The sequence below is a fragment of the Arachis ipaensis genome, chromosome B7 (genome assembly GCF_059453495.1).
Source record: "Arachis ipaensis isolate K30076 ecotype BB chromosome B7, ASM5945349v1, whole genome shotgun sequence".
NCBI lineage: Eukaryota > Viridiplantae > Streptophyta > Magnoliopsida > Fabales > Fabaceae > Arachis > Arachis ipaensis.
Window position 1 is genome coordinate 64,606,455 of NC_142442.1, and position 20,273 is coordinate 64,626,727.

The following is a 20,273-nucleotide window of genomic DNA, read 5'->3' on the forward strand; positions in this document are numbered from 1 at the left end:
TTTTCTACAGAAACTCCATCAAATCCATCCGAATGCTACCTAAAAAAAACAAAATTGCACATGAATAAAAGTAGCATCTATAGTGGCTAAAAGATATTTAAATCTTGATTAAACTCAACAATTTGAATACAAATTCACTAGGAAAAGATAGGATAGATGCTCACGCATCACAACACCAAACTTGAATTGTTGCTTGTCCTCAAGCAACCAAAACTAATATAGGCTTAGGATGTGAATTTGCATGAGAAATGAGTGTTCAATTAAGCTCATGTCTCTTCTTAAAGTGGGGTTTATGAGCTGCAATCCTGAATAGTTTTGGCATCTCACTCTCCTTTGAATTAGAGGAATGTCACTGCCATTTGGAATTAGAATCTGGATAATATTATGAATTCTCTAATCTTTTTACTTCAGATTAATCCTTGAACATGGAAAATTTCCTTTAATTCTCTTTTCTTTAGTGCTTTGCACCCTGAGCCTAGCCGTGCCTTTAAATGCTTTGTCTCAAGCTTCACTTGACAAAAAAATACCACAAGCACTTAACTGGGGAACTCTCTTCAAGTTTTGATTTTTCTTTCAGTTACTCCCAGACAGTGGTGCTCAAAGCCTTTGGCATACTCTGTTAAATGCACTTGATCTCAACTCTTAGTGCTCTGTCTCAAGGATTACTTGACACATTTACACCACAAGCATATGACTGGGGAAACAACTCTTTGAGCTTTTAATCATGTTTGACCTCCCTAGTCATTGATGCTCAGAGCCTTGGAACTTGCTTTTATTTTTCTTTTGCTATGTCTTTTGCTTCAAGGATTAAGCTTTTGTTTACTTTAGAGAATTCACAATAGTTCTCTAAATTTCTATTCCTCATACATCAACATCCTTTGATTCAAATTCAAATATGCACTGTTCATGTCATGCATTCAGAATCACAAATAATACCACCACATTTAAGTAAATAAGACTACTCTTTGATATATATTCTATTTCTCATGGAATACATCATTTCTTTTTCTTTTTCTTTTGAATTCAAGCTCAGTGAGCGATACATGAGACACTTTTCAGAATTAATAGCAAATAACAGAATTAAAATAGCAAATCAAACTAGAACCTAGGAATTGAAATAACAAAGGATCATGCAGAAACTAAGACAAAACAGCAGAAAACAGGAACATAACATAGTAATGGCAAAATAAAATAGGAAGTGAAAGGAACTAAGCCACCTCAGTCTCCATGGTGGGGATCTCTCTCCTCTGGCTGTGATCCATATGGTCCTCTCAGGCGGCTATAATCCTGTCTCAGTTGGGAAATTTCCGGGCGCTTAGAGTCCTGAGCAGCTCTCATCTGATCAAGGGTGGTGGTGAGATACTCCCAATGGGTGTCTTGTGTCACCCTCATCTGCTCAATAGATGCAGTGTACTGCTGCCAGTGGCTATCCTGCGTGATCCTCATCTGCTCAATAGAGGAAGTAAGCTGCTGCTAGTATTCCTGAGGTGGGAAGTAGTGTACCTGAGGCAATGGGGGCTGGTCCTGTTGAGCTTCCTCCTCAATTTGCTCTTCTCTAGGGACCCTGTGCTGTTCCCTATGAGTCTCCATAGTATTCTTTGTAATTAGTCTCTCAACAGGAATGGGGAGGTCATTCTCCACCTTTACCCCTGCTGCTTTGCATAGGCGGTAAATCGGATGTGAAAAACCAAGCCTAGCCTTCTTAAGAGGATTGGAGGCAATGCTATATATCTGTTCTGGAATAATGTCCTTTGCCTCCACCACTTGTCCATTCATGATACAATAAATCATGATAGCTCGGTCCACAGTACATTCGGATTGGTTGCTAGTTGGCATGATAGACCTTCGAATGAAGTCTAACCATCCCCTAGCTAAAGGAAGAAGATCAGTGTTCTTTAGTTGGTTTGGCTTCTCCTCTGTACCTATCTTCCACTGAGAACCCATAATGCATATCTCTTCAATAACTTAATCCAGTTCCTAGTCCCTATGCATCCTCTCACTGTAACAGGCAGACATATGATCTGGTCCCGGCAGATGGAGTGCCCGGCGGATGTTTCTTGGACTGAAATCAATGACTTTTCCTCTTACATAGCTCTGATAATTTTTTTCATTGACCCCCATCAACATCCTTGTAAGTGACCCAAAGATTTCCATAAAATTCTTGGACCATCAGTTGCCTAACCTCAGTGTACAAATTGCACAGAAATTGCCACCCTCTCCTCTGAATTTGAAATATAATTTCTAGATATTCATCCAGTTGCAGTACAAATCTCACTTTTGGAGTCACAGCCTTCTTGTAAGTGTTCTCATAAAAGTGCTCTTCATAGAGCTTGGATCGGAACCTGTGTGCATCATGAGAACTGGTGGCTGACTCTTTGTCTTTCCTCTTCTTTAAGGACGCAATAGTTTTTAGTGCCACTACAATGAACAGAAAAAGAGCAAGCGAAGCGACAACACTAAACTTAAAACTTTTTCTCGTCCTTAAGAAAATTAGAAAAATACAAAGGAGAAGACAGAGAGGAGTGAAAGAAGAAATTGAAAAGAAGAAAATAAAAACTAAATTTAATTTTTTTTAATACACTGAATAAAGAAGTAGACGAGGGAAAGAGGGAAAAGGGGACAGACAGAGGGGTTGTATGGTATGGTTTGGAAGGGGCTTGTATGGGGGGTTGGGTGTTTAAAGTGAGGGGTTAGTGTTGTTGTGGTGGTTGAGAAGGGAAAGGGGGAGAGGTTGGTTTGTTCTTCGAAGAGAGGGGTTGATGGCTTATGGTAGTGTGTGGAAGAGAAAGGGGAGTTAAGAGTGTTGCTGTGTGGTTAGAAGGGTGAATGGGGGGCTTTATATAGAGGGTTGTGTGGGTTTTGTTGGGGTCAATAATAGTCACGGGCTGGTCTAGGGGATTGAAGGGAGTAGTTCACGGGTTAGCTTGGGGAAGGGGTAAAGGAAACAGGGAAGTAGGCGTGTAGGGGTCAGGGAATATGGGCAGGTATTGGGTTCATTGTTCGAAGAGGGTTGGTCATGCGTACGTCTTAGGAAGGAGAGGGTGTCATGGGTTGGAGTTGGGGAAGGGCTTGGGTCACGGATATATATGGGGAATGAATTAAAGGTGGGTATCTTGGAATTGATTGGAAAGGTTTGGAGGGGATTTGGTGCAGGATTCATCTGATTTGGTTTGAAAATAGTTGAGAACAATGGGGTGGTGCCTAACTTGAACAACACGGCGCCTAACTTGAGGTGGTTCCCCTCTCACAGCGCCTAACTTGACATATGTAGTGCCTAACTCCTTGTGAAATTTTACCCTGGCGCCTAACTTCATGCCTCCCGTTTGTGATGCCCCTATATGGCCTTGTGTGTCACTTAACTCGGGTTATGTGGGGCACCTAACTTGATGTGGAAAGTAAGCCTGGCGCCTAACTTGAGATGGTGGAGTTAGGTGCGGACCAGGCAAGGAGTAATCCTTAATTTTTACGCATCATTGGTGCCTAACTTCAAGGGGTGAAGTTAGGCGCCACCCCTCCAGTGAGTAACGCCCCAATTGAGCATGTATGTGGCGCCTAACTTGAGGTTTTGAAGTTAGGCGCCACCCAATCTGAACCTAGCTTCTCCAGGGTGTCCAAAATTCTGTCTTCATGCACCTGTTTCTGTTTTAATCATTCTGCATGATCCAAATACACATAAAACAAAGGGAAAATAGTAGAAACTCAAACAAAACTAACTAAATAAAAAAATCAAAGTAAAAGAAATCGAACTAAAGGATACAAAAAACATCGGGTTGCCTCCCGCCAAGCGCTTCTTTAACGTCACTAGCTTGACGGTCAGTTCTGCTAGTTCAGCAGATGAGTGGACCTTTGGCAATCAATCTCACCTCCAAGATAGTGCTTCAACCTCTAGCCATTCACTGTAAACCTTCTGTCAGAATTCTCTTCCTGAATCTCTATGCTCTAGTTACTACAAACAGTCCTGACCACTGCGATTTCAGCTTTCCGAGAAAAAGTTTGAGCCTTGAGTTGAACAATAGCACTCTCTGACCCGGCTCAAAGAATCTGATGGCAATTTTCTTGTAATTCCATATCTTGGTTCTCTCTTTATAGAGCTTGGCATTCTCATAGGCAGAATATCTGAATTCATCAAGCTAATTCAACTGAAGCATCCTCTTTATTTCTACAGCTAGAGCATCAAAGTTTAGAAACTTGATCACCCAGTATGCTCTATGCTCCAGCTCAACTGGCAAGTGACAGGCTTTACCACAGACTAACTGATAAGGGGACAAGCCAATAGGAGTCTTGTATGCTGTCCGGTATGCCCAGAGAGCGTCATCAAGCTTCCTAGACCAATCCTTTCTTGAAATGCTAACAGTCTTCTATAGAATCCTTTTGAGTTCTCTATTGGAGACCTCACCCTATCCACTTGTCTGAGGGTGATAAGGGGTTGCCACTTTATGACGGACTTCATATCTTTGTAGAAGTGAGTCCAGCTGTCTATTGCAGAAGTGACTTCCACCATCACTAATGAGTGTCCTTGAGATACCAAACTGGCTGAAAATATACCTCTAAAGAAAGCTCATCACCACTTTGGCATCATTGGTGGGCAGAGCCATAGCTTCCACCCACTTGGAGACATAATCAACGGCCACCAAGATATAAATGTTGGAGTATGAGGGTGGAAAAGGTCTCATAAAGTTAATACCCCACACATCAAACAACTCAATCTCAAGAATTCCCTGCTGTGGTATCTCATGGTTGGCAAGGAGATTCTTAGCTCCCTCACATCTGTCACAATTCTTCACAAATGCTCTTGAGTCCCGGAAGAGAGTCGGCCAGTAAAAAATGCTCTGAAGGACCTTTGTAGCTGTCCTCTCACCACCAAAGTGGCCTCCATAATTAGAGCCATGACAGTGCCAAAGAATCTGTTGTGTTTCTTCATCTGAGACACACCTCTGAATTATACCATCTGAGCACCTTCTAAAAAGATAGGGTTCCTCCCAAAAGTAGTACTTTGCATCAGTCAGTAGTTTCTTCAGTTGTTATTTACTGTACTCTTTTAGAATGAACTTCATGGCTTTGTAATTTGCAATGTCTGCAAACCATGGAGCCTGCTGATGAATCCATATTTTACGATAGTTTTTGGTTAGAATTGAGAGGAATTCATCATATAAACCTACACTTATTCCCTTAAATAGCATGCTTTTGAGCTTTCCTCCTAAATTATGCTTGGTTGTGAAAACATGCTCTCTTATGCTTAATTTGACCTATTTTATTTCATTTGCCTTCCATTCGATACCTTGATATTGTTTGTGAGTGATTTCAGATGTATAAGGTAGGAATGGCTTGGTGAGAATGGAAGAGGAGCATGCAAGGAGGAGGAAGCATGAAGAAATCAAAGGAGAAGCATACACTGGAGTGTGCGTACACACAACCTGCTATGCATACGCACAAGAAGCTCAACACCATGTATGCGCACGCACGTCAATCTGTGCACACACACAAGTGAAAGATCAGCAAGTGTGCGTACGCACACGTCTGTGCGTACGCAAAACTCAGCACACGTGACCTCATTAATGCAAATCACTGAGAGCGATTTCTGGGCCTCCAAAGCCCAGTTTTGAGACTTTTTGAAGCTGATTGAGTGCTATATCAAAGGGCCATCATTCCATGTGAAAGGGGGAGAGCAATTAGGTATAGTTTAGTATCATGTAGATCATTTTCTAGAGAGAGAAGCTCCCTTTTCTCTCTAGAAATTAGGTTTTTAGCTTAATTTCTTTGTAATTTCTCTTTTTAATTCTTGTTTTCATCTAGTTTCTTCTACCTTTCTTTGTTTTACTGTCTTAATTTCCTTAGTTTATCTTGTTAATTTCTCATTTTGGTTACTTTTTATGTTTATGAGCACTCTTGTTATTTTGATTTTCATTTAATGCAATTTATGTTTTATGTTCCTTTATTGCTTAATTAAGTTGTTATTCTTACTTTCCTTGCTTGGTAGTTGTAGAATTTATTATTTCTTATTATTTTATCATGCTTTCTTTTTATACATTCCAAGTGTTTGATAAAATACTTGGTTGGATTTTTGCCTAGTTTTTTACACTCATGGTTGGAAAATTGGGTAATTGGGTGAACTTGAGTGGTGGATGTCCATTCTACATTGTGTGAGGATTGTTAGTTGATTTGGTTTCCACTAACTCTAAGCCTTCCATTAATAGAGTTGGCTAGGACTTATGGATTGAGATCAGTTATGCCCTTTTGACTAATTCTTGATCTTAGGATTGACTAATTGGGATTAATTCTACACAATTACCATGTTTGTGGTCCATAAGTAAGATAGGAAGCCTTAATTCCCCAATTCTTGCCAAGAGTCCTTTTTAGTATTTGAATTCCCTTTTTATTGCTTTAATTGTTTCCAGTTAATTCCTTGCATGCTTGTTTCATTCCTTGCTATTTACATTCCTTGCCTCATGCCATCAAACCCCCATTTTCCCCCATAGCCAATAATGGAACATTTCATTGCAACTCCTAGGGAAGACGACCCGGGAGTTTAAATACTCTCGATTTATATTTGTTTTGAATTGTGACATCTTTTGAATTTAAAATTTGATTTGAGAATTAGTTGTTGGTTTAGACCATACTTGCAATGAAGGAATTCTATTAAGAAATTCTAGATCAACACTAAATTCTCTCCATCACCTGCTAAATGACAAAAAGTTGCTCATCCGGGAATCTCTCAGTCACAGCTAAGGGTGGTTGCACTCCCTCTTCAGGTTCAATTCTGGAAAGGTGGTTAGCCACTTGATTTTCTGACCCCTTTCTGTCCTTGATCTCTATATCAAACTCTTGAAGGAGCAGCATTGATGAATCCATATTTGACGATATATTTTGGTTTGATTTGAGTGGATTTCATCGCTTAAACCCATATTTATTCATCCAAATAGCATGCTTTTGTGTTCTCTCCCTTAATTGAGCTTAATTGTGAAACATGCTATTTTATGCTTATTTTGATCACTTTTATCCCACTTTTATGCCATTCGATGCCATGACATGTTTGTTGAGTAATTTTAGGTCCTAGAGGCAAGTTTGGCAAGGCAAAAGTGGAAGGAAGCATGTACAAAGGGAGAAAGCATGAAGAAAACAAAGGAGAAGCACACATTGGAGTGTGCGTGCGCACAACCACCTGTGCGTACGCACAAAAGCCATAAAACCATATGTGCGTACGCACAACATCCTATGCGTACGCACAAGAGGAAAATCAGCATGTGTGCGTACGCACACACCTGTGCTTACGCACACGTCCCAGCACGTGACTCATTTATTGCAAATCGCTGGGGGCAATTTTTGGGCCTCCAGAGCCCAATTTTGGGACTTTCTGAAGCTGATTGGGTGTTATATGAAGGAAGGCCTCACTCCATGTGAAGGGGGGTGATAAACCACTATTTTATAGTTTATCTTGTGTTCATTTGAGTGATTTTTATCAAGTTCTTACCCACTTATTCATATGATTTGCATGATTTTACAATTCCTTCCTAGTGTTATTCTATGGTTGAAAACTTGCTTCCTAAAATCTTTAATTTGTGTATTTTAATTCTCCTTTATACCATTTGATGCCGTGATTCGTATGTTAAGTGTTTCAGGCTTTATAGGGCAGGAATGACTTAGAGAATGGAGAAGAAGCTTGCAAAAATGGAAGGAACACAAGAAACTAAGGAGATAACCAGCGAGCATCGATGCGCACGCATGGCTCACACGAGCGCGCAATATGGAGAAATTTGCAGCGACGCGTGCACGTGCCTGACGCGTATGCGTGGATTGGAGTTTGCACAAAGACGCGTGCGCGTGACTGACGCGCACGCGTGACATGCCAAAATGACTAGCGACGCGCACGCGTGATTGACGCGTACGCGTGACATGCGCGATCTGCAGAAATAACAGAAAATGCTAGGGGCGATTTCGGACCGAGTTTTGACCCAGTTTCTGGCCCAGAAACACAGACTAAAGCCAAGAAACATGGAGAGACTCAACACACATTCTCATTAGCATAGTTTTTGTTTTTAGATCTAAATCTAGAGAGAAAATTACTCTTCCTCTAGGTTTTTTTTTTTACATTCATAGTTTCATAGTTTGTTGCTTTTGCTTTGGATATTGAAAGAGTCATCACCTCCGTTGAAGATACTATTCTAGTTTGTTTTCTTACTCCTTTATTATTCCATATTCTTAATTCTTGTTTAAAGTTACAATTGGATTATTTTCATGGATTCTTAATGCAAAGAGTACTTTTCCATTTAAATCTATTATTTGTTTAATTGCTTCCAATTAATTTGATTATCATGTCTTCTTTTTATTCCTTATTTAATTCTATGCAAGTAATTCTCATGTCTATGGAGTAGATTCCCAACATGACATGGGGGTTGATTAAAAAGAGACACTTGAGTTGGAATGCTCAAGTGATTAGTTAAATTGGAAGTTGTTGGCTAATTCTGTATTTACTAATGCTAGACCTTCCCAAGGGAGAGGACTAGGATTTGCGAATAAGAGTTAGCTCAATCACTTGACTTTCTGGGTTAAATAAGTGAAAATAACAACCTCTTTATACTACACTTGAGAGAATTCCAACAAGGATAGAACTTCCGATTGATCATTTCCCCAATCAAGGCCTTTATTTAGAATGTTATAAATCTCTTTTAATTTTCATTGCTTTAATTTACAATTATTTATTTGCTCATTGCCCAAACTCAAAATTACCCAGAAAACTCCTGATTAATAAATTAGCACCTCTTTGTCAACTCGTTGGGAGACGACCTGGGACTCATACTCCCAGTATTTTTATTCTAAACTTTTGTGACAACCTTTCTAAATTGATGAGGCGGATTTTTGCTGGTTAAGAGCTATACTCGCAACGTATTTCCTATATTGAATTCTTAATTGGCTGAATTCTGCTCTCCCATCAAATTTTTGCGCCGTTGCCGGGGAGTTGCAATTGTGTGCTAAATTATTAATTAGTGTACATATTTTTAATTTTCGCGTATTTTATTTTATTTTATTACCATGAGCTGTATGTTTCTTTCATTAAATGACGCGTTCACTGCCTGATCCGAGCTTAGCCGCATTTGATCCTGAAATTGAAAGAACTCTTTCACGTATTAGGCGAGCTCGGCGTAGGCTAGCCTCTGAGGGTGGTGAAGTGATTATTATCAATTCACAGTCTCATCTGAGGGGCGAATCTGAAGCGCCATCTGAAGAAGAAACAAGCTCTGTCTCTACTAATCCGGTTGATTTAGGCGCAGGTAACATGGCGGCACCTAGGAGGATTACTCTCCAGGAAGCTGGAGCCCCAGATTTTACACTGCAACCGTATCAAGTGCGTCATCTAAATCCGGCTGCAGATTTTGAACTGAAGACCGCACTAATCAACTTGATGCCTAATAAACCAGTATTTTATGGTTTATCATGTGCTCAATTGAGTGGTTTTTATCAAGTCTTTGCACACTTATTCATACTAAATGCATGGTCTTACAATTTCCTTCCTAATTCTGTGCTATGATTGAAAACATGTTTCTTTGATCTTAATTTGCTATGTTTAGTCCTCTCTTATTACCATTCAATGCCATGGTATGTGTGTTAAGTGATTTCAGAGATTACAGGGCAGGAATGGCTTAGAGGATGGAAAGGAAGCATGCAAAAGTGGAAGGAATACAAGAAACTGAAGGAACTGCTAAAGCTGTCCAACCTGACCTCTTGGTACAAATCGACCATAACTTGAGCTACAGAAGTCCAAATGACACAGTTCTAGTTGCATTGGAAAGCTAACGTCTGGGGCTTCGCAACGATATATAATTTTTCATACCTGCCCTGAAGCCAGGTGACGCAAACACGTGGATTACACGGACATGTGACTTTGCAGCGACCTGTACGTACCAAAAATTGCTGGGGGCGATTTCTGGGCTGTTTTTGTCCCAGTTCTCAGCCTAGAAAACACAGATTAGAGGCTATAAAGTGGGGGAATCCATTCAAACAAAAAAAATAAACATTATTCATATTTTAGGTTTAGATGTAGTTTTTAGAGAGAGAGGTTCTCTCCTCTCTCTTAGGTTTTAGGATTAGGATCTCTTTTATTTTATGATTACTACTTCAATGCCAGGTTCAATGTTCCCTTACTTTATGTTTCTCTTCTACTTTTAGATACTCTAATGCTTTTACTTGTTAATTATTTATGTTGCCAAATTGGCTTATGAATCTTTCCATGTTAGATTTATTTAATATGATTTGAGGTATTTCCGATTTATAATTGTTTTATTCTCTTTATGATGCTTTCAATTTAATTTAGATTTATTTTCTCCTTTTGCTTTGGTTAAGTAATTGGTAATACTTGAGTTATCAGACTCAGCAGTTGACTGAAAATTGGGATTACTGATTGATTTGGATCGTTCTAAAGCTAGTCTTTCCACAGGAGTTCACTAGGACTTGAGGATCAAATTGATTGGTCCACTTAACTTTCCTTTATTTAGTAAGGGTTAACTAAGTGGGAGCAATAACAACTCTCATCACACCTGATAAGGATAACTAGGATAGGATTTCCAATTCTTATACCTTGCAAGAGATTTTTATAATTATTAATTTATCTTTCTTGCGATTTAAATTACTTGTTCCTTATTTCAAAAACCCAACGATACTTTTCCATAACCATAATAAATCATTCCTCCCTGCAATTCCTTGAGAAGATGACCCGAGGTTTAAATACTTCGATTATAAATTTTATTGGGTTTTGTTACTTGTGACAACCAAAGTTTTTGTACGAAAGGATTCTCTATTGGTTTAGAAACTATACTTACAACGCGATTAATTTTAATAAAATTTTTTACTGACAGAAAATCCCGATCGTTCAAAATGGCGCCGTTGCCGAGGAATTGCAAACGTGTGCCTTATTATTGGTTATTGTAAATATTTGCTTTTTGCTTGTTTATTTGTTTTTATTTTTGTTTTTATTTTTGCTTTTTCGTAAATTAAGAGGTTATTGGTTTTTATTTAGTTATTAAAATTTTTGAAAATAATGTTCCTTGTTCTTTCTTGATCTTCAAGTTGTTCTTCGTGTTCATCTTGACCTTCAAGTTGTTCTTGGTTGTTTTCTTCGTTTTGATCTAAAAATTTGAAGTTTGGTGTCATTTTATTGTTTCTCTTTCCTCATTAAATTCAAAAATATCTTTTCTCTTTATTTTAATTGATTTTTTCAAAAATTACAAAAAAAAAATTAGATTTTTATTTTAAAATTTTTATCTTATCTTATCTTAGTTTTAAATTTCAAAATTCAAATCTTTTTTCAAAAATCATATCTTTTCAAAATCTTATCTTATCTTATTTCAAAATCAAATTTCAAATTTCAATATTTAAATTCCAAAATTCAAAATTCAAATTTCAAAATTTAAATTTAAAATTTTAAAAATCGAACCTTTTTCAAAATTTAAACCTTTTTCAAATCTTTATCTTATATTGTTGTCAGTGTTTCTAGTTTTAGGGGTTTATTTTCATTAATTTTTTTTATTAGTTTTTATTTTTATTTTCTTTTACTACTATGAATTCTCACACCTCTGATTTCAAGTTTGGTTCTAATGTTGTTGGAAGGAATGGAAGCTATAACAGGACATACATCAAGGTCGGAACAATCAAAGTTGGAAGAAGCCACAAGAATTTGATCAACCCTCTTGGCGACAACCACCTCCAAGGCACTATCAACAACCATTCTATGATGCGTACCAAGACAATGGTTATGGTGGACCTCTTCGTGACAATCAACACCCACCACAAAATACCATGAACCCCCTCCTCCACATAGCTTTGAACCACCATACTCATAAGCCCCCTACTACCAAACACCACCATATGACCCTAACCAATATCCATCTAACCAACCACCATATGAACCATATGAACCATACCCAGAACCACCACCTCAATATTCACCATCTCTATATCCTTATCAAGAAGAACCATCTCCGTATTATGAGCCCTCTCTCCCAACAAATGAACCCTCCTATCCACCCCAACCTCCATTAGATAACAACACTCTTAGTGTCATTCACCAAGGGCAACAAGACATGCAAACTACATTTAACTCTACCATAAACGGTCTGAATGCCACTTTACAAGCTCTCGTCTCCCAGATAGAGTCATTATTTACTCCCAACAATCAATCCTCAAGCTCTAGTGCACTTCTTTTTCAACCACATAATGATCTCTCCATCCTATCACCACCCTCCATGGAAGAGCACCCACATCCATCAATCCAAGAGTAAGAGGATCCCAATTATGCTATTGATATAGAACAAAAGAGAAGGAATTATCTTCGTGAATCCATACTTCATAAGAAGCTAGAGGAGACCCTACAGATGAAGGTAGTAGAGACCCTTGAAGTCGAAGGAGTGGTTGAAAAATTAGTGAAGGAAGACATCAAGGAGGAGTCTGATCTTGTCTTAGAGCAAGAGGAGGCCCAAAATGTGGAGGTAGGAGAGACCTTGAAGATGAAGGAATAGTTGAAAGGAGTTGTCATGGAAAGAAAATCATCAAGGATGAGTACGATTTTATATTAAAACAATTGGACAAAGCAGTAATTATTAGAGAGGAAGAAGTGGTCGAAGACTTAGGAGATGCTGAACCTCCATGGGAAAGTCAAGTTATAGAGCCTCCTTCAAAGACGTTTGAAATTGATGTTGAGGAGGGTGTACAACCTCTAATGCATAGCCTGGTTGAAGACTTTGAATAGGTTGATCAAGAGATGGACTCAATCATTGATGAATCCTTATCTACCATTGAATCCTCTCCCATTGGACTTGACATGGAGATTACAGAAGAAGAAGCACAACCTCCTATGCCCTAGGAAAACAATGAAGAGGAGATTGAATTAGAAGAAAGCTACCAAGAGGAAGAGGTTGAAATTGAAGAAGCTTACAAGGAGGTGGAGAAATTCAAAGAAGAGCACAAGGGAGTGGAGCTTGTAAAATCATTACAAACACCTCCCCCAAAGCCATTACCATCCAATACAACATTCAAGTGGGTAAAATTCTTATCCTTGACATTTACTTTCCCACTTGAATATGGTTTACTTGAGACAGATGGTCAGCTTAGAGCTCTTTGTGGCCTTAAAAATAAGAGGGAGATGGTTAGTGGTTGGCAACACAATCCTAGGTTCGTTGTGGTTAGGAGCTCAAAGTTTAAATGCAAGGGTTGGTGTAAAGCTCAACTAAATGGGTCAAGGAAGCTGTTTGGATGCCTTAGTGAGAATTTGGATTGCTTACCACCCGGATGGAATCATCATGTTCCACTTGAAGACGGGTGCAGAAACAAGATTTAGGATCCAGGAATATATGAGGATCAAATTTGGGAGCTCAAAGCCTGTGAAGAACTCCATCAAAGCTTGGAGAATGTATATGGTATTGATAGAACTTATTGGAAGTCCAAGCATTGGTGGAAGTTTCAAGACGAGTTCAAGCACAAGCTACCATGACAAGGAGCTCACCAAATGTCCAACTTAAGGACTTTAACTAAAAGTGCTAGGGGGGAGCCAACCCACCATGGTATAATCGTTCAGTTTCAGTCTTAGTTTTATTTTACTTTATTCTATTTTTATTTTTGTTAATGACTCTTCTCATAATCTCTGCATATAGCTGCATATAGCCTGCATTAGCATTTGCATACTGCATATAAAAAAAAGCACGCGACGCGCACGCGACGCGCACGCGTCACTGACGCGTCCGCGTCATAGGTGTGTTCTGAAGAAAAGAGAATTGAACAGAAAGTCACACGAAAGTGACGTTAGGATTTTCGCCAGTAAAGAATTTTATAAAAATAGTCGCGCTGTAGATATAGTCTCTAAACCAATAGAAATCCCTTCGTACAAACATTTTGGTTGTCATAAGTAACAAACCCCTTAAAAATTGATAACCGAAGTATTTAAACCTCGGGTCGTCTTCTCAAGGAACTGCAGGGAAGTATGTTCTTATTATTGGTTATGGAGATTGTAAATCGGGGTTTTGAAGATGAGGAACAAGTGATTTGAATTGCAATTAAAATAAGTAAAAAACTGTAAAATAAATATATAACTGTAAAATAAACTTTTGGCAAGGTATGAGAAATTAGAAATCCTATCCTCGTTATCCTTATCAATAATGATGAAGATTGAATCTTAATTCCACTTAGTTAGCCTTTACTTAAAGCAAAGAAAAGTCAAGTGACTAATTGTGTTGATCTTCAAATTCTAGTTAATCTCTAAGGAAAGATTGGGATTATTGAAGTTCAATTCGATTAGCAAAGATAACAATTATCAATCATGTTGAGTTTGATAACTCCTGAGTCACTGATTTCTTAACCAAGACCAAAAGGGAAAAAGTAAATCTACTGGAATAAAAATGTCTTCAGATTGGAAGCAACAGTAACATAAATAAAAGAAAGCAATAATAAACTGAAATACCTCAAATAACATTAATTCAAAGAATAATCTGTAACATAGAAGAATTCATAAATTAAATTGAGAAGATAAATAAAAAGGACTGTTGAACCTGATAAAAAGAGATAATTCTGAAAGCAAAAAAAATCCTAATTCTAAATCCTAAAAGAGAGAGGAGAGAACCTCTCCCTCAAAACTACATCTAAATCATCAAAAATAACTAATTGGAGACTCTCCTTTGAATGGATGCATTCCCCCACTTCCTAACCTCTGATCTGTGTCTTCTGGACTTGGATTTGGGCCAAAAAGGGCTTCATAAATCGCTAGGAGCATTTTCTGTAATTTCTGGTGCGTGGCCTCTGTCACGCGTCCGCGTGGGTCATGCGGTCGTGTCATTTGGAGTTTTCCTTGTCACGCGGTCGCTTCAGTCATGCGTCCGCATCAATCACGCGGTCACGTCACTGCCATTTTGCGCTGGCATGCGGCTGCGTCGTCCATGCGATCGCGTCACTGCCAGTTTCTTCAAAAACTCCGTTTTATGCTTTCATTCCAATTTTGTATGTTTCCTTTCCATCCTTTAAGTCATTCCTGCCTTAGAAGATCTGAAACTACTCAACACACGAATCACGGCATCAAATGGAAATAAAGGGTAATTAAAATAATTACTTTTAAAGCATAGGAAACATGTTTTTCACATACATCACATAATAAGGAAGGGAAAGTAAAACCATGCAATTTATATGAATAAGTGAGTGGAGGATTGAATAAATCACTTAAATTAGGCACAAAATATATCATAAAATATGGGTTTATCAACCTCCCCACACTTAAACAATAGCATGTCCTCATGCTAAATCCAAGATAAAGAGTAAGGTAAGGTTGAAGTGGTGGAATCTCATGCAATGCAATCTATTCTAAATGCAACTACCTAAATGAATCATGCAATTCTAATTTTTTATTCACTTGTATATAAAACTTACTTGTAGTTAAATTGATTCATATTCTCAAGGAGTCATATATGCATAGCCAAACCTTAGATAATGATAAAGCACTTTTACAATTGAGATGGGAAAGAAAAAATATTTTACAAACTTGCAAGACAATTAGCAATTTAAGCAGAGATATATGTTGATGAGCTATTGAACCCTCATTGGATTTTGTGTTTACTCTCTAGTCACTCAGTGTTTATTGGGTTAATCACTCTATTCTTCTTTTTATCCTTACTTTCTATAACTTTGTTCTTCATCTAACCAATCAACAATTATAGAATATAGGCATACAAAAATCATGAGGTCTTTAATTAAGGTTGTAATGGGGCCAAGGTAAAGGTAAGGGTATATATATAAGGCTAAGTGAGCTAATAGGTGAATCCTTGATTAGTCTAAGATCTCACCAAACATACATATTTTGTAAGCAAAGCTTCTTTACCTATTTTCCCATATTTTTCCCACTTTTTATGTTACATGCTCATATTTTAAATTTTTTTTATTTATTTTTATCCCATGTGTATTGCTTTTTGCATTTGGAAAATTCTTTTGTATCCCCTTTATTCAAATACTGAAAAATAAATTTTTTTAATGCACATGGTAATTCAATTATTTGATTTCACATGAGCATGCTTCCCAAAATTTTTATTTTGAATTATTTTATTCTTTTTAACTTTCTACCCTTTATTTTTATCATCCATGTTCCCAATAGATTTCCCTACTTTTACAACACACAATTTATATCTTAAGCTAACCAAGGATTCAACTTGGGTTTTTATTTTGTTTTTCTGCTTAAGGCTAGTAATGTGGTTATAAAACAAGAGGGGTTTTATAGGCTCAATGGGGCTAACAAGGGTGATGTAAAAGGTAGGTTAATTTGGGAATAGTGAGCTAGAATCAAACAATAGCCTCAATTACTTTCTTGGTATGTATCTATATTCTACAATTGGACATATAGATTAAAACAAAGTAAAGAACACCAGAATAAATAAGAAGGGCGGAACACACAGGAATAAAATATCATGGTTTAAATGTAACCATGCAATTAAGCTCAAAACTCATAGGCTGTGTATTCTCTAACTCAAAAATCATATATCAGTTATATATGTCAAGCAAGTAAAAATTAAGAGTTCCCATTATTCTCAATGTAAATCTTAAGGTGGCTTTAAAGTTCTAGTGTTTCTCCTTGATGAAATGTTGTTAACTAACTAACATATAATGCTATATATACAAGGTGTGGGTTGTTTTTATTCTGTTAAAGTCTCTAGTTTACTTTTTTTTATATTTTTAATTTAAACTAAGTTATCTTATGCTAAAAAGGGTAAACTATACTAATTAAACCACATTTTCTATAACTAATAAGTTAGAATTGCAACTAAACTAAATGGCTAAAACATGAACTAAAGTGCAACATGCAGAAATATAGTAAAAATACATGAAAATAGCAATGTATAAGTGCTGAGAAATAAAAATAAAGATCAAAATACAGAAAAAGAACAAAATAAAATAAAAAGGGTCTGTAGTGGTTCACCAAAAAATACGCCAAAGATAGCGACCTCCCCACACTTAAAATGAAGCATCGTCCCTGATGCTCACCCAAGCAGGGTGTGAAGGGGTGTCATCACTGGAAGGATGGGTAGCTGGGGTCTCTGTGGTGGTGGTCTGAGGATCTGCCTGCTGTAGAGGAGGTGCTGACTGAAGAGGAGCCTAGGGGTCTGCAGCCTGAATCTGATGTGGGGCCTCCTGATGTGATGCAGCCTGCTCTGTGCCTACCTATGCAGCCTCTCTCTGTGGATGGGTCTCCGCCTCCTCCTCAGATGGCTCTGATGGGGTGTCAGGCTCAGAGGGGTTGTCGCTGCCATAACGAATCATCAGCTTCAGGTGCTCATAGCGTCACTTGCTGCGACGCTCAGATCTCTCGTATCGCCGCCGGTTGCGGCGCTCCATCTGGTCTAGCTGCCGAAACAGGGGTTCACTAAGTGATAAACTGGCTCTGAGGCAGGTGGAGGTGCAGTGGTGGTAGCAGGGGTAGCTGTATAGGAAGAGGGGCCGACAGATGGTGTGGCTGTCTCATCAGTAAGAGTGAGGAATGGAGGTCTGTAGCCCAAAGCCAGAAAGTTCCTACTGTGAAGGATAATTTTCTTGCATTCTGCAGCAGGTGGCTTCTCATCAGCATCCTCCCAAGGCACGTCAGCTCGACGGCCAAGCTGTGTAATCAGATATGGAAAGGGGAGAGTGCCTCGGACGTAGACCTTGGCCATGTAGTACCGAATGAAGCGTGGTAGGTACAGGTCCTTACCCTCCATCACACACCATAGGAGGGTGATCAAAGCGGCAGGTAGCTCCGTCTCGTGAGTACTCGGCATAATAAAGTTGCTTAGGATCTGATGCCATAGCCGAGCCTCATCGTTCAAGTATGCCCGCTTGATTCTCTTAGGCATGGTGGTGTTCTGACCCATGACCCATGGAACAGTCGAGTCAAGGGCTATCCTTGCCTTGACAGCATCCCAGTCAAACTTCATGAAGCGCATGTCCTCCTCAGCCTGTTGATAACCATCTGGGTGATCGGATTTAGGCAGGAGCTTCAGAACATCCTCTATGGCCTCTTCAGTGACCAGTATTTGCTTTCCTCTTAGGTTTACTGCATCTAGGGAAGTTTTGAAGTGATTGCAATAAAATTCCCGTACCCAAGATGCATTAACCTCAGTCAGGTTTCTCTCCAGGAAGAACTAGCCTCTTTGTTTGATCTGATCACAGGTGTATTGCTGGAGTTCTTCAGGGATCTTCAGAGTCCTCTCCAGGTACAGGTTCCTGGAGGTTGCAAACACTGGATACTTCAGTTCACAGTATCAGTTTGCAAACTTAATGGGATCAGTAGCAGGGAGTAGCTGGTCAGCCTTTTCCTACGGGGTAAAGTGTTTCTCCCGCCAGGAGTCATCATGCATGATGTCCAGGATGGACATGGAGGATTCTCCTCTTTTATGTTTGCCAGTTGTTGCCTTTCCCTTTCCTTTTCTTTGGGTGTCAGACATCCTGAAAAACAGAAAACCAGGATATAATAAAAACAGGAAAACAAGTAGGCAAATCACAAAATAAGCATATAGTGGCAAAGGAGCAGTGGAGTAATGAAAATGAGTTAAGTAAATGTGCATTAAGGATTGAATAGGAGTGAAAAGTCTGAGAAGAAAAATTAACAATCCAAAATGTATTAGAAATCATGTTAATTAGGAACAATTATCATCATGCCTTGGTTAGAAAGTTAAAGAGAATAGTGAAAAACCAGAAGAGATGTTTTGAAAGGTTAGGCTGGTTAGGAATGAAAAAAGAGTTTAGGAGGTTAAAATTAGGGAATTAGTAAAAAGTGGGTTAGAGTAAGTGGCATGATGATCCTTATCTAAGTAACAAGCATTCTCAATTAGAAGCTACAGTTAACTCATATCCAAACAAGGGAATCAGGTTGATGATGAATATAAAATTAGAAGCTAAACATCAAAAATGCAGATTATGAACCAGGAAATCAAAAAGAATAAGAAAGTTTGCCCTGGTATTCATGAAGTGGTTTGGTAAAAGCAGAGTAAAGCAGAGTTCAAAGTGCCAAAACTAAGACATGAATGGAAACAAAATAGTTTACAGAAAATTGGACAGCATTTCGGCTAAAATTGGATGTTCCCGGAAAATAAACAGTAAGCAGGACAGGTCATATGAATTAAAACAAACTGCAATTGGATATAATTAGCGTAAACAAGTAAGAACATTTGCAAAAGCAGCATGAACAGTAAGAACAGCATAAGAATAATACTAACATCACAGCAACAGGAGAATTGTAAAAATTATAAAACAAGAAGCACGAACAGCACAATTAAACAGGCCTAAATCTACTAACCACATCCTAGGCTACCTAACCACCTAGAATCCACTACAACATGTATATCTAACTAGCCTAATTATGAACATAAACAGAAAAATATATAATTAACTAGGAGTTGAAAGAAAGGTGGCGTTTGGCGGAACCTGGAAGGCGTATGAAAGAAGGTAGGGCAGAGAGGTGGCTGGGGGATGGTGGTGGTGGCGGCTGACGCGGTGGTTGATGGTGGTTATGCGGCGGTGAGGGCTGTTCGGAGGCAGGGGGTTTAGGGGGTAATGTGGGTAGGGGGAAGGAAGGGAAGGGGGCATTGGTGACGGTTGGAGGCGCGGCGGTGACGGCGGGGCGATGGGTGTGGCAGTCGCGGAGGGGGCAGTGGTGGTGGAGGGAAGAAGAAGAAGAAAGAGGGGGAAGGGGGAAGGGGGTGGCGTGGTGGTGGGTTCTGGGTGGTCATCGGGGGTGGCGGTGGTCAGTGGTGGTGGCTGGAAGTTGGTGGTGGTTGGCTGGGGAGAAGAGAGGAAGGAGAAGGGGCTGGGGGGCACGAATGGGTAGGGTTCGCATGACAGGGGGTTATGGAATTTGAATCCACGCGATCGCATGGGGCACACGGTCGCGTGGCTGGGGTGGAATGGGAGTTGACGTGATCGCGTGAGTGATGCGATCTCATGGAATGGGAGAAAGGATGAATGACGCGGCCGCGTGAGGCATGCAACCGCGTCACTGGAAATTGTGCTAAACGCGCAATTCCAGCATCGTTTCAGCGCAACTCTCTGTCTCCTTTGGGGTTTTGTGCAATCCATGCAACGCGATCGCGTCACTCATGCTGTCGCGTGGGATTGGTGTTGTGCAAGTGACGTGACCGCGTGGGTTGTTTTATACGAAACGCACAACAGCCGCACGATTCCAGCCCAACTTTCTGGGTGTTGGATCCTTACGCCGATTTCCAGGTCACGCAGCCACGTGAATGACGCGGGCGCATGGGGAGTTGTTTTTCGTAACTGACACGATC

The 20,273-nt window shown here is 39.3% G+C and overlaps 1 pseudogene; it reads right to left on the reverse strand.

Annotated features, from left to right (window-relative positions):
• Positions 1–1,218: 1,218 nt before the first annotated feature.
• LOC107627851 (uncharacterized) overlaps positions 1,219–20,273 on the reverse strand; it is an 84,167-nt pseudogene continuing 65,112 nt past the window's right edge.